Source organism: Pelodiscus sinensis, chromosome 7 (genome assembly GCF_049634645.1).
Source record: "Pelodiscus sinensis isolate JC-2024 chromosome 7, ASM4963464v1, whole genome shotgun sequence".
Classification (NCBI taxonomy): Eukaryota; Metazoa; Chordata; order Testudines; family Trionychidae; genus Pelodiscus; species Pelodiscus sinensis.
This window is the reverse complement of record NC_134717.1, coordinates 16,698,662-16,712,280: the sequence shown is the minus strand read 5'-3', so window position 1 is coordinate 16,712,280 and position 13,619 is coordinate 16,698,662. Positions and strand designations below refer to the sequence as shown.

At 42.6% G+C, this 13,619-nt stretch overlaps 1 protein-coding gene across 5 annotated transcripts in view; it reads right to left on the bottom strand.

The window, feature by feature from the left end:
- The window catches only part of MGAT5 (alpha-1,6-mannosylglycoprotein 6-beta-N-acetylglucosaminyltransferase), a 272,734-nt gene that overhangs the window by 234,841 nt on the left and 24,274 nt on the right, over positions 1–13,619 (bottom strand). The window lies entirely within an intron of this gene.

Below are 13,619 nucleotides of genomic sequence, written 5' to 3'. Positions count from 1 at the left end.
GGGGCGGAGGAAAGTGCATAAAGTCTTCTCCCACCCTGCAAGCGGCTCGGCACTTAGAGGGTGACTGTAAGCACAGTGCTCCCTTGCAGGGCAGGGACAGACTTCACATGCTTCCCCCATCCCCAGGGCCTGATTGACCTGGGGGTGGGGGAGAGGGAACACAGAGTCTCCTCCCACCACCAGGGGTGCGAGCGCCTAGTGAGAACTGCCAGCTGTTCAGAACAGCTGGTGGTTCTCTCTGGGAGTCGGGGTAAAGACTTCATTCACTCGCCCACCCACAGACCAATCAGGATCTGTGGACATGGAAGCACAGATGAGTTCTGGTCCCACCCCTTCCACTTGAGTCCCCTTCTAGGGTGGCCCCGGTCAAAAAATTTTAGCCAACCCTAGGCTACAGCATCCCATTACTAAATTCCTTCCCACACATGGCATCCTCTCCCCAGCAGGGCTAGAGCAGTGAGCACCAGCCCCACCTTTCATGGCGGGAAGTCCCAAGCCTCTGCACAGAGGTCTGGAAACTAAGGATGCAGCTGGAGGTGAAAGTAAACTGGTACATCCCAGTATAGCACACTGGCAAGGAAATGGCCGGCAAGGTCTGGTATCCATACCAGCTCTTTGGAGCCAGAACAGGGCGATTGGAAAGACACTGTATTGCCCCACTCCTCCATGGAGCTGCCTCTCAGGAGAACAGGGTTGGGGGGAGAGAAGCTGGGGAGCAGCATGGCAGCCAGAGGAGCTGCAGGTGTTCCTCTCCTTTTCTCATGTACTACTGCCCCTCCTGGAGAAGGAAGGAGCAGACCCCTGTCCTCCAGCAGGGCAGTGACTGTATGCAGAAAGGCAGCTTCATATAAGGGCAGGGCTGGGGCTTCTGTTCCTTTCCCCAATAGTAGGAGCAGAGCAGGGAAAACAGCTCAATTGCTGGCAGCTCCTCCAGTTGTTGTACCCCTCCCCCTCCCAGTCTCCCTTTATGGGGGATATTACAGTGTGGGGAGGGGATGAGTGTGGAAGCCCTGTGTCAGAGGCAGGGCAGATTCATGTGGAAGTCATGTGGGGAGATCATGTCCTCCCCATACCAGGAAGAAATTAATTTTACTTTTACCCCTGCATGCAGGCAGCGCTGCAGCACCCCCAGTGTTGCATGGGATCACAGCTGCCAGCCCCACATCCAAAGTCATGGTGCTGCTGGACTGCTGCCTGGGCCTCTGTTTCCACCCCCAGCTGTGGTCCCAGTCTCAGTGACCTTGCCCTTGTTAGCCCCCCCTCACCCTACCCTGCCTCCAGAGCCACATCCCAGACTTGGTCTCAGCTCTGGGGAGACTCTATGGACTCTATGCTAGGGATTTCACTAATATATATGCTATAGCACAAAGGAGCGACAAAAAAAGTCCCAAACCACTCTTCATTCTCAAGCGACCCAATTAGCCAACCCAGGAACATGAGTCTGAAGAGATTTATTACCAACAATCCTGGTTCAAAACAACAGTGGCCATGAGCTTAAAGTTGAGGGAGGAAGGGATAAAACTTATAACTTCTTTAAGGTTGAGTCGATTGCAGAAACCCCACACCCTGCATGTGGGAAAGAAAAATACACTCATGCTTTATTTTCAGCTATAAAAAGAATTAATTCTCTGGGTAACTTTCCTTTAAGACATGCAAAACACAAGTTTTATGTAGACTAACTGCCCTGTATATTTTAATTATAGTGATTTTTTTCCCCCCAAGTAAAGCTCCTTATACAAGGATCACTTGTTTTGTCCATTCAAAAGGCTCTCTGTTTTCTCTATTCTAGACATCTACCGCATATGCCAATATCTTGGTATGTAAGAAGATACTCATGGAAACTTTTAAAGTCGTTTAATCAATACTAGCGTTTTGCTGTAACATTACACTGTGTGCAAACTACCAAAGCAGCAGAGCAGCTATGATGTTAGGAAATTAATCAAGCTACAGGACTTGAGCAGAAATTCTTACACAGATTCTAAGGCCTTTTCTTTCTCAGTCACTTACTGCCCTCAATAAAAGCCTAAAAGTACTTGGGGATTCATTGTGCTAAATGCTGCACACAAAAGGCAAAGATAGTTATGGTCCAAGCCCAGTGGTTAATTCATAATGAAAGACTTTCCAGGGCTCAAACAATTTTTTTTTTCATTCATAACTGATTCAGTAAGCCCAGAGGTGCCAAGGCTCAGCTCTAGCAAACCATGACACAAATTATGTACTGTGCAAGCCTCAAAGAGCATAAGTAAATGGATGTACAGTTATTTACATCATCATGGAACTTAACCCATTACATTGGAATGCTTGTTACATTACCTTACATTCTGCAATGGGCTTTTCCTTTTCAGGGTTTGAATTCAGACCACTGCTTTGAATTCAGTCAGCGTGCGTCTACACAGCACTTATTTCAAAACAGAGCACTCTTCCTCCAACTTCCCTTATTCCTCGTACAATGAGGGTTTCAGGAGTGGGAGTAAGAAGTCCTCCAGCTTCACAGCATTTCAACATTATTTCAAAATAACCGCCTGCTGTGTACCCACAGACTAGGTTATTTCGAAATAACCCTCAGATGGCTGTCCAATGTTCACTTAATGAGTTAGTGATTTCATCCCAGTTCCTGTTGTACTTGTGGAAACTTTCCATACTCTTTACCTCAGCTGGTACAAACTAACTAGCATTTTGCAAAGATATCAAGGACTAAATGGACTGTATCTCAGCCAATTTCACATCAAAATAAGCAGTACCCTAAGTCTGGGTTAAACACAAGATGTGGGGGGTGGGGAGCATGAACTTCAGTTGTCTAACTTTCCCCATATCAAGGATGGTAAAGTCTATGGGATATCAATCCAGAAAACACTCTCTCGCTACAAATATTTGTATTTTTGAAGATTCAAACAAAAAAGGAACTGCCAGGAAACAATTATTACTTTTGAGCTGAAATCAATACAGTTTTATCTAGCAGAGATATTAGAATATTTACAGTCTATTTAACTGTCTCCTTCCCCATTTTATACAGTGAGCTCTGATCAAACCCTTTGCCATGAACATGTACCACTAATTAAGATTTGTTTCCTGCAGTATTAAACACGGATTTCTGAAGCTCTTTGTTTTTAATATGTTTAGTTATTTCATCTCCCTGCCAAGCCAGTGCAGAAGTCAGAGGAAATTTTTCAACAGAATTAGCTGTAGGAAGCATTTCCTTACTAACATAAAATACATCATCAAAACTGAAAAGGAAGAAAGGTTACATATGAGTGACAAGAGCAAGGATATTCACTGAAACATTCTCTGAGACTATACAGCTTAAATATTAAGATGTTGAGCATGCACATGTCAATAGATTACAAGACTGAAATATTAAAGCAACTAGTGAGCTTTGAAAAGCTAATGGCCTGCAAAATCAGTTAGTCAAAACTAAAGATATTTGTGAATTAGATGAGCCCCCAAAATATTTTAAAACAAGCAGGCTTAGGCAAAATAAGGACGAAAGAAACCAGTAACCCAAATCCCAACTATGTTAGAACCTTCCATACCAGTACTGACTCTGGAGAGAATTTTTCCACCTACACAACTCATAACTTCTTAATTATAGGACTTAGGATGAAAATCCTAATTGATCTATAACTACAGTGGCATAGCAAATTTTGTGATAATTTACCCACTCGTTCCCACAAGACAAAAATAACTTGTCATGAGCTCTGAAGGTGTTATTTTATTTAAATTCTATCATTATTAAACTGTAACATATTATGAACTATTATCCAGGTACACATAAGAAATATTCTGCCTGTAATGCATAACTGTGTATAAAGACTGTTTCTAGAATTGATTTATAGAAATAAACTCAGCTGGTATTTGGCAGACAACAATGGCTATTATTTAAACCCAAGAAGAGTAGATTAAATAAAAATTTATATTAAAAATGCATCAGTATAACACAATTACAAGCTCATACTTCAAATTAGTCAATCAAAAATCGTACCTATCATATAAAATTAGCCAGATATTTGAGATGCAGAACACACTATATATCAACGGTTAGAAATGCTGTTTAGCATTTTTGTCCTGTACATATTATGCTTTCAAACTGCTAACAGCAGTGGTGTTTACATGATTTAGATAGATTAGTAAAACCTAAAAGAAAGCAAATGCATTGATCCGCTTTTTTATGACAATGTCAGTTAAGTGGGATTCCAAAGGTACAGGAAGAGATACTAGGACTGGAATGTCTATTTTTTGGAGTTACTTTCTATAAGAAATCACAAGGCATTTCCCTCATAGCCAGATTGGAATAAACTGGCTCTAAGCATTTGGAAAGATGTGTATTCTATTGCATGCAGCATAAAGTATAAATTGTACAGTTTAACTTCCAAGTTACATGAAGGTTTCCTGTAGCAGATGCTCCACACCCTTTCCTGCACTACTGGATCAAAGGAAACATCCATCTCTTTCACAACATTTTGGCATAATTTCCAGTCCTGTGATTTCTACCTCAAGAGGGCATCTAATCCAGTCCACTGCGCTCATGGGAGAACTAAATATTATCTCTGCTTTTAAAAATCTCCAATGATGGAGATTCCACAACGTCCCTAATTAATTTATTCCAGAATTTAACTACCAGGACAATTAGGAAGTTTTTCCTAACCTCCAATCTGTATTGGGCCTGCTGAGTTCTTCTTGTCCTCAAGTCACATCTCCTTTTGCCATGTTGGTCTAATTAAGACCCGCTGAATTGAATGCTAAGGGTGGCTCCGGTCAGCACTGGTACTCTTCACACTCAGGAGAAACAAGGGAAGCTGACAGGAATGTTTGTTCCTGTCAGCCTCCCACTGTGAAGACTGAGCCAAGTTCAGCTTAAGGTAAATCAACTCCGCCTACATGTTTTACATAGCTGGAGTTGCATACCTTAAGCCGATCTTCTGGATCTAGTGTAGTCCTGGCCCTAGTCTCAGAGGTTAAAGAGAATAATTTTTGTCCCTCTTCCTTTCACGTACCTTTTATGTACTTTACTGTTCTCATGTCCTCTTCTCAATCTTTTCTTCTCCCAATAAGGAGGAAGAGTGTAAAAATTCGCAACAAAATTCTTAGTCTCAGATTCTAAGGTCAGAAAGGACCATCAAACCATCTATTCTAACCTTCTGCACAACAAAGGCCTGAGAATTTCACTAATTATCCTAGCACTGAGCCCAAGAACATCTTCTAGCAAGGCATGCAATCTCAACGGAAAACATCAAGAGATGGAGAACCTACCACTTCTCTTGGTGGTTTGTTCCAATAGTTAATCGTCCTCACTGTTAAAATTGTGCTATAATTCTAACTAGAAATTGGTTGGTTTTAACTAAGGATGTTAGGGTATGTCTACACTACCCCGCTAGTTCGAACTAGCGGGGTAATGTAGGCATACCGCACTTACAAATGAAGCCCGGGATTTGAATTTCCCGGGCTTCATTTGCATAAGCCGGGCGCCGTCATTTTTAAATCCTGGCTAGTTCGAACCCCGTGCCGCGCGGCTACACGCGGCACGGAGTAGTTAGTTCGGATTAGGCTTCCTAATCCAAACTAGCTGTACTCCTCATTCCACGAGGAGTACAGCTAGTTCGGATTAGGAAGCCTAATCCGAACTAGCTACTCCGTGCCGCGTGTAGCCGCGCGGCACGGGGTTCGAACTAGCCGGGATTTAAAAATGGCGGCGCCCGGCTTATGCAAATGAAGCCCGGGAAATTCAAATCCTGGCCTTCATTTGCAAGTGCGGTATGCCTACATTACCCTCCTAGTTCGAATTAGGAGGGTAGTGTAGACATACCCTTAAGGATTAGTCATCTATCGGATAAGCAAAAGCTTAAAGTAAATGCTTTAAAATGCAAATGCTTATTAGATAGTGGAGTCGACTAGTCGATTCCCTCCCTCCTTGCATCCTCTATCAGATAGAGGCAGCAAGGGGTGAGGGAGAAGAGAGGGTACTTCAAAGCGGCTGATCCTGTGCTCTGTGTGGCGCTGCCCCTTTGAAACGGGCAGCACTGCACGGAATTGACCCCAGGCTCCATAGCGCCACCCCTTTGAAACACCAGCTGACCCTGGGTTCTGCAGAAATGCCGTGCGGAGTCCAGGGCCAGATGGTGACTCCCCAGCTGACCCTAGGCTCTGCATGGCATTTCCAAGCAGCAGCGCAACATGGAGCCCAGGGTCAGCAGGGGACTCAGTCTCCCATGCACCCCATGCTCCATGAGGACTCTTCCGCTTTGAAATGCACCAGAGCCCCTGCTGGGGACTCTTGTACAATTCAAAGTTGGCACATTGCATGCAGCCCGGGGCCAGTGGGAAGTCCCGCTGACTCCAGGCTCCACCCGAGTGCTTCTATTTTGAAATGCGCAAGAACCCTCAAGGGACGTCCTCATGGAGCTCGGAGTACAGCTGGCCCTGGGCTGCGCATGGCATTTTAAAGCGGCAGCGCTGCATGGAACCCAGGGTCAGCTTAGGACTCCCTCACTGGCCCCAGGCACCACATGGCACTGCCACTGCCACTTTGAAATGCTGCAGGGAGCATGAGGCTGGCAGAGTCACCCTTATCGATTAATCAAACAGTCGATGCAAATTGCATCGACTATTCGATTAGCCAGTGAATCAAAATTTTACATCCTTAGTATTCTGTAATTAGACCTTTAACCTTGCATTTGGCTTTATTAAACTATAGCTTGTCCAAATGGGCCCAGCTAACCAAGTTTCCACATTTCTCTGATTGAATGCTCTGTCCCCATTTTTTAAAACTCTAGCAATTGTCATCCCCATCCGCAAACTTTATCAGCAGAGATTTTACATTTATGTCTAGATCATTGATAAGTGTACTGAACACCGTATAAGAATAATAATATTCAGCTCAATTGTTACTGAAGCATTCTTTTTAGGGTTCCTACATTTTATAATAAAAAATGGAAATCTGATCTATTATGACATTAATTTTCTTCCATAGCTAGACTGAGCATAATCTTTTGCCTGCAGGGACTCAAATAAAACAGTGCTTCACGAATGAGAAATGTATACTAGAACACTGTCATTTAAATTATATTAATTCTGTAACTTGTTCAACTCAAAGACTGTAGAAACATTTTGTTTTATATGTACACAATAGGGAACACCACAATGACTTACAATATAGGTCATTATATATATAAGGTAAATTTAACACTATAAGTGCAGCTTCCAATATTAACTAAGGTAACAAAGGTAAAAAAGAATAAAAGCCATTCTAAATAAAACAATGACAAAAAAGTTCAACATTAACAAGGAACCACAAGAAGGCCTGACCTACTCTAAAATATTAGGTAAACCCAGAGATGTACCCCAAGGTGTAAAAAAATCCACACTAGAGTGATGTAGTCAAGCCAACCTAACTCCTGGTATAGATAGAAGTAGGTCAAAAGAAGAATTCTTCCATCAATTTAGTTACCATTTCTTTGGGAGATGGATTATCTACACAGATGGGGAAAACCTCCTCTCATTAAGGTAGGTAAAGTCTATCCTAAAGCACTGCAGCATTGTTGCTGCACTAGTCACCATACACAAGTGTATTCAAGCCCTCGGGCTTCTAAATCCTTATGCTTTTCAGTGATGTTTGTCATTTTTGAAACAGTGTAGGCTAAGTCACTTCGGATCCTATGAAACTGTTACTCCATAACCATCTATACAACTACAATTACTCACTTAATGTTGCCCCATTAATGTTGTTTCATTGTTATGTTGCTTATCCATTAATGCACATGCTCCTTTAAAGTCGTGCACTGCTCCCTTATAACATCTTTGACTGCTTGCTTTGTCCAGTACTTGCAGGGATTTTCTGGAAAAGCAGCCTGACCTTGCCAGGGCTTGGAACCAAGGTGGGCTGGCAGTCCCCCAAAAGCTCCCCTACATTCCCTGAGGTATGCAGCTGTAGTTCAAGCTGCACCTCCCCTTCCTGTCCAGCTGCACCTGCCCTCTGCCTTAGAGCTGCTCCTGGCACAGGACTGGAAGCTGCATGTAACCGTTTGGGTAAACCGGCTTATCAATTAGTCGATTAAACGACTACAATCTTACATCCCCACTTACAAGGGCAGAGTATTCCAAGTGGGTAATGCATGTCTATGCCCCTCATTCAAAAACCCATGGCACTGTTCAACCGTGCATGCACCGTCCGGAGGAGAGAGTGGTGAACTGCAGAATGATAGTGTAGATCCATCATTATGTTCATTACCTGCAGGGAAGTGCCTGCAGCCACTGATGCACATCTATTGTGTTTCCTCCCTCCTGCCTCAGCCTATACTGCCTTGTAGAGAGGCTACATTAACAGACACATGTTAACCCTTGAGGGAGCAGACCAGTGCTAGTTCAGCATTTAGTAGCAAGAGATTCCCTGGGAAATATTTCACCCTTGGACTCCACCACCTCAACCAAGCTTCACAATCATCCTTGTTGCAAATAGTATTACACTGTTTAAACCCATTTAAAACTTAGACTGTGTATATGTATGTACGGCCTTTTGTCTGATGGAAAAAAAAATCCCCGAATGTAAACCCCTCCTACTATTTTCATTAATTCTTATGCAGAAATTTGATTTGCTTAAAGTAGTTTTGCTTACAGTAGCATTTTTCAGGACCACGAGTACAACAATAAATGAAGGGTTACTATATGTTTTCAGGTGCATAGTTTGGCAAGTCCAGTTTTGGGTCACCTATTATAACACAAAACATATATAAAGTTAGAGAGTATTTTGAGGGCATGATGTAAAGGGGAAATGAACAGAGAGCAAGAAGCTTAAAGGAATACATCCCCCTTATATTGATAGTTCCTAGGGACAGAGTTTCAGTACATGTGCCACATAAAAACATGTTCTACAAAATTACTGAAAGAGTAAGTGTGATCTATTACGAGTTATTTGACTCCTTTAGAAGGCTGACATAAGAAATACCTTTAAAAAAAGGGACAAGGACACCTGTGGTTAAGAGGAAACAGTTAAGATTTTTTCTGTTTTTCTAACTTTTTCTAACAGAAACTGCAATAAAATAAATGTTAAGCATTAAAAACTGCTTTAAGTTAGGAGCTAACAGTGTTGTCAGCACACAGAACTTTACACATACCGGACAGGCAACCCATTAATTGCCGTGCTGTTTCATGAAACTATTGCTAAGGGCTATTAATATATGTGAAAAGAGGACATTTAATAATATTTTACTGAAGGGTCAGTATACAGTAATTAAGTTTGACTAGTTTAGGTCAAAAAACTAAACCACTGTAAAGCAGCCAAAGCAACCAAAAGAGCCCAAAAGAGAAGAAAAGCTTTTTTCTCCACATCAAGCAAAATAAATGTCACAGGGGAAGATAAGTTCAAAATTAAGTTATGCAAGGTTCTTACTTTTAGAGCTACAGTATATTTGTCTTTTAGAGAGCCATACTTCATTGTTAAAAAATTTGAAGGAAAATGCTTTCTAATGGAAGGGCAAAATGTTAGCAAAAGAAACCTCTAAAGTCACTTTAAGGAAACTGCACCTGTTGCTACCTTACTCGAATGAGTCCGTGTCAAATTTACTTGTCAATTATCACAGAGAGGGTAGACAGGTGGGAGAGGGGTAGTTTGTTTCACCTGTATTTAAAACACAAAGAACATTTTTTGAAACATTTCAGCTTTGGGACAGAAGGGCTTACTATGCAGATCTAAATGTTTCCACAGTAAAGCCACAAGGTGCCTTGCCAGATTTGAAAAACAAAACAAAACAAAAAAAAACATAAGTCAGCTTGTTTCCCTATTTCAGGAAAGGGATTAATTCACCTAGTAGTTCATCAAGGATTTTGGAATTCAGTAACTCTTCTCAGCTACTTAACTTATTCTTTCCTCCTCTGCCCATCCCCAAGCCCCCCAAAAAAGGAACTGTTTTAACACATATCCCATAAGGGATGTGGAATTAAATGAGAAAGGGAAGGTCTTTTTTTTTTTCTTTTTTTTCTTTTTTTAACATCAAGGAACAAAAAGTGTCAAGAATGGCAAAATCCACATACTGAATAAGTACGGGGCGAGGGGGGGGGAGAGATCAGTACTCTTAGATTCTGATTTTTTGGCTTTCAAGTAATTCGCTCAACAATTTGGCAATTCCAGATACAGTAACAGCATGATTCACCAAGGGCAAGTCATGACTGATCAACCTGACTGCCTTCTATGACAAGATAAGTAGTTCAGAGGATATGGGGAAGGCGGTGGACATGATATACCTTGACTTTAGCAAAGCTTTTAATACCATCTCCCACAATATTCTTGCAAGCAAGCTAAGGTAGTATGGATTGGATAAATGGACTTTAAGGTAAATTGTTGGGCTCAAAGAGTAGAGATCAATGGTTTGATGTCTGGTTGGCAGTTGGTATCAACTGGTGCGCCCTAAGGGTTGGTTCTTAGGCCAGTTTAATTCTACATCTTTATTAATGACCTGGATGAGGGGATGGATTGCACCCAAGTTTGCAGATGACACTAAGCTAGAGGGAGAGGTGGATATGCTGGAGGGCAGGGATAGGGTCCAGAGTGACTTAGACAAATTGGAGGATTGGGCCAAAAGAAACCTGAGGAGGTGCAACAAGGACAAGTGCAGTGTCCTGCACTTGAGATGGAAGAATCCCAAGTATTGCTACAAGCTGGGGAATAACTGGCTAAGCAGCAGTTCTGCAGAAAGAGCTCAGGGGATTACAGTGGATGAGATCACTTGATATGAGTTAGTGTGCCCTTGTAGCCAAGAAGGCTAACAGCATATTAGGCTGCATTAGTAGCACTGCCAGCAGATCGAGGGAAACGATTTTTCCCATTTATTCTGCACTATTGAGCCTACCTCTGGAATACTGCATCCAACTCTGGGCCCACTATTACAGAAAAGATGAGGTCGCACTGAAGAAAGTCCATTGGAGGGCAACAGAACTGATTAGGGGCATATGATTTACAAGGAGAGGCTGAGGGATTTGGTCTTATGTAGTCTACAGAAGAGAAGAGCGGGGAGGGTGGGATTTGATATCAGCCTTCTGATACCTGAATTTAAACTGCATCAGTTCCATTGAGACTTCTCCATTTCCTGTCTGATCATGCTGGGGGCTCTGCTCTGCTTGTCTCCTGCCCTCTGGACCCCCAGCTCCCATCATCATCTGGGAACCCCGATCAGTGCAAACTCCACAGAGTGGTGAGGTCTGTCTGTCTCTCTCTTTCCCCTCTCCCCCCATCCCCAGGCATAGCCTGACTCTGCCCTATGTAAACTGTTACATGGTTAGCTAGCCCTAACATTTGTAATCAGTTTCAATTTAGATTTAATATTGTAACTGTTTTGTGTGTTTGGCTCCCTATATATATATATTTTAAATAACTTTCATTGTTAAACTGGTTGCTTCTCTCTCTTTCTCTTTCGCTCACTCTTCCTCAAGGGGTTTTGGTTTGGTTTCCCCCATTCGCTCTGCAACAACACTTCTTGTACCCAAGCTAAAGATCCCTGTAGTGCCCAAAATCCTGTGGGGTTTCCTCATCGTGTGGTTTACCAGAGAATGATTGTGGTGTGAAAGTGGGGACAGGGAAGTGCTGAACCTGGGGGCATATGAGTCCAAAGGCTCATGAGGGTTCAGTGTGGCACTGCTGTCAAACCCAGCCTGCTGAGTCCAGGGACATATGAGGGGTCAGCTTGCAAGTGCTGATTACCGTGTCATCTGGCGTACTCTGTTAGTGGGTGTGAGTGTCTGTGTGTGTTGCTACAGTGGGAAGAACCCCATCCTGAGGAACCTAGTTCCTGCAGGAGAGCTCCAGTGGGAGGGAGAATTGGCAGCAGGGAGAATTCAGCTCCATATGAGAGCACAAGTAAGCACAAGCAGCACACTGACAGAATTGTTAAACTTCCCCAGTCCCATAAGAATAACCCTAATAAATGAGCATACCCCAAAGTATTGGGCAAATCTGGTAACACTGACTTGACAAAGCCCTGGCTGGGATGATTTAGTCGGGATTGGTCCTGCTTTTAGCAAGGGGTTGGACTTGACCTCCTGAGGTCTCTTCCAACCCTATGATTCTATGAAGCTATTTCATAGTTAATATTTCCACAATCAACTCACCCACAAACAGAAAATTCACATTAAGCAGCTTCTTTTTAAACTAGAAATTCAATTTTTACACTACAATGCACTGAATCAATGTGGGAATTTCATTTCTCACACCAAATTCACTACCAATGAGCTTAAATGTAGTGTGTGTGAGCAAAAGACTGTTTCAAGACTTGACAACCATCAAATCAGAGTCATTTTATTTCCAATGTTTACACTTGGCTGTAAGATATCCTTATACTGCAACTTTTGAAACTTCCCATATGGCACAAAGTTAAATCAAATGTGTTTGAAAGAAGACATTCTAATGATTTATTCCAACATCCATTAGTAACACAATTCAGGCAGCAGCTGATAAGTTTCACTTAGTAAACAAATTAGGGCAAATGTATATTGTATATCAGGGTGGGGAACCTTTTTTTGAGTTTGGAGCCACTGACCCACAATAAAATCAGTCAGGGGACACACACAAAAACCCTTCACTGGCGTGGAACCCGACTGAGGAGGAGAAAGACACTCCTCACATTCTCCTTCTACGCCAGAGCATGGAGGGGGAGGGGGGGGGGTCCAACCTAGTAGACTTTGTGTGCTCTAGCTCTGTGGTGGAGCAGCTGGGGGTTGAGCCTCATGGGCTGGATCCAGACAAGCTGGGGGCCACATCCAGCCCCCAAGCCTGAGGTTCCCCACCCCTGTTGTATATGAAGAGGGACCAACTGAGAGACTCTTGTAAGTTAATGAAAGCCTGTTTAGGAATAAGAAAATAATAGCTTTTAGCCAATGAAATGTGAGAATCAGACTTTTTTTGTTCTGTGAAGTAGGCACTAGTTGTCTGATTGCCCTGAGCCAGGCTTCATGCCCTTACAGGTTTTGCATAACTAATGAAATACATCTGATTAAGGACAGTATCTAAAATGGAATCTAGCACAGCATATAAAAGCATCTCTCATAATGGGGAATACCACCACAAAAAGCATCGTTCCTAATAGTGGAGACATACCACAGAAATGTAAGCATGTGGAATCGCTGATATCCAAGACACTCTCCCAGATGCATCATGGGAGAGGAGAATAAAGATAGCTCTGAAATCCCTACTTTTATTCTGGCAAGAGACTCTTTCTCAGATAAGGAGTGCCCTTGAAGTTGGAGAGACTGCATGAGAGAGGGTTGTTGCGTAGATTGGGTCCAAATATTTAAGAGTAGTAAGATGCCTCAGTGGAAGCAAAGGAGTGGAGAGAAATATATCCAAAAAGTCAACCTACAGAAACCACTGAACTTCTTCACAGTCACAAAATATCATAGAATTTACCTTAAGCAACAAAGGACAGAGACAAAAGCTGGTTAAATAACAGATTTTCAAACTAAGTTGTCAAATGTATTTAATGACACTTCAGGATGATCTCAGCTAGGAATATAAAATCCCATTCAACTAATTAAACTATTAAACATTAAGTTTAACCAGTTAACTGATTGAACAGGGTGGGCCAGCCCAGCACCCACCAGAGCCAGGCTTGAGCAGCCCCTGCGCCACACACAGGGGCAGC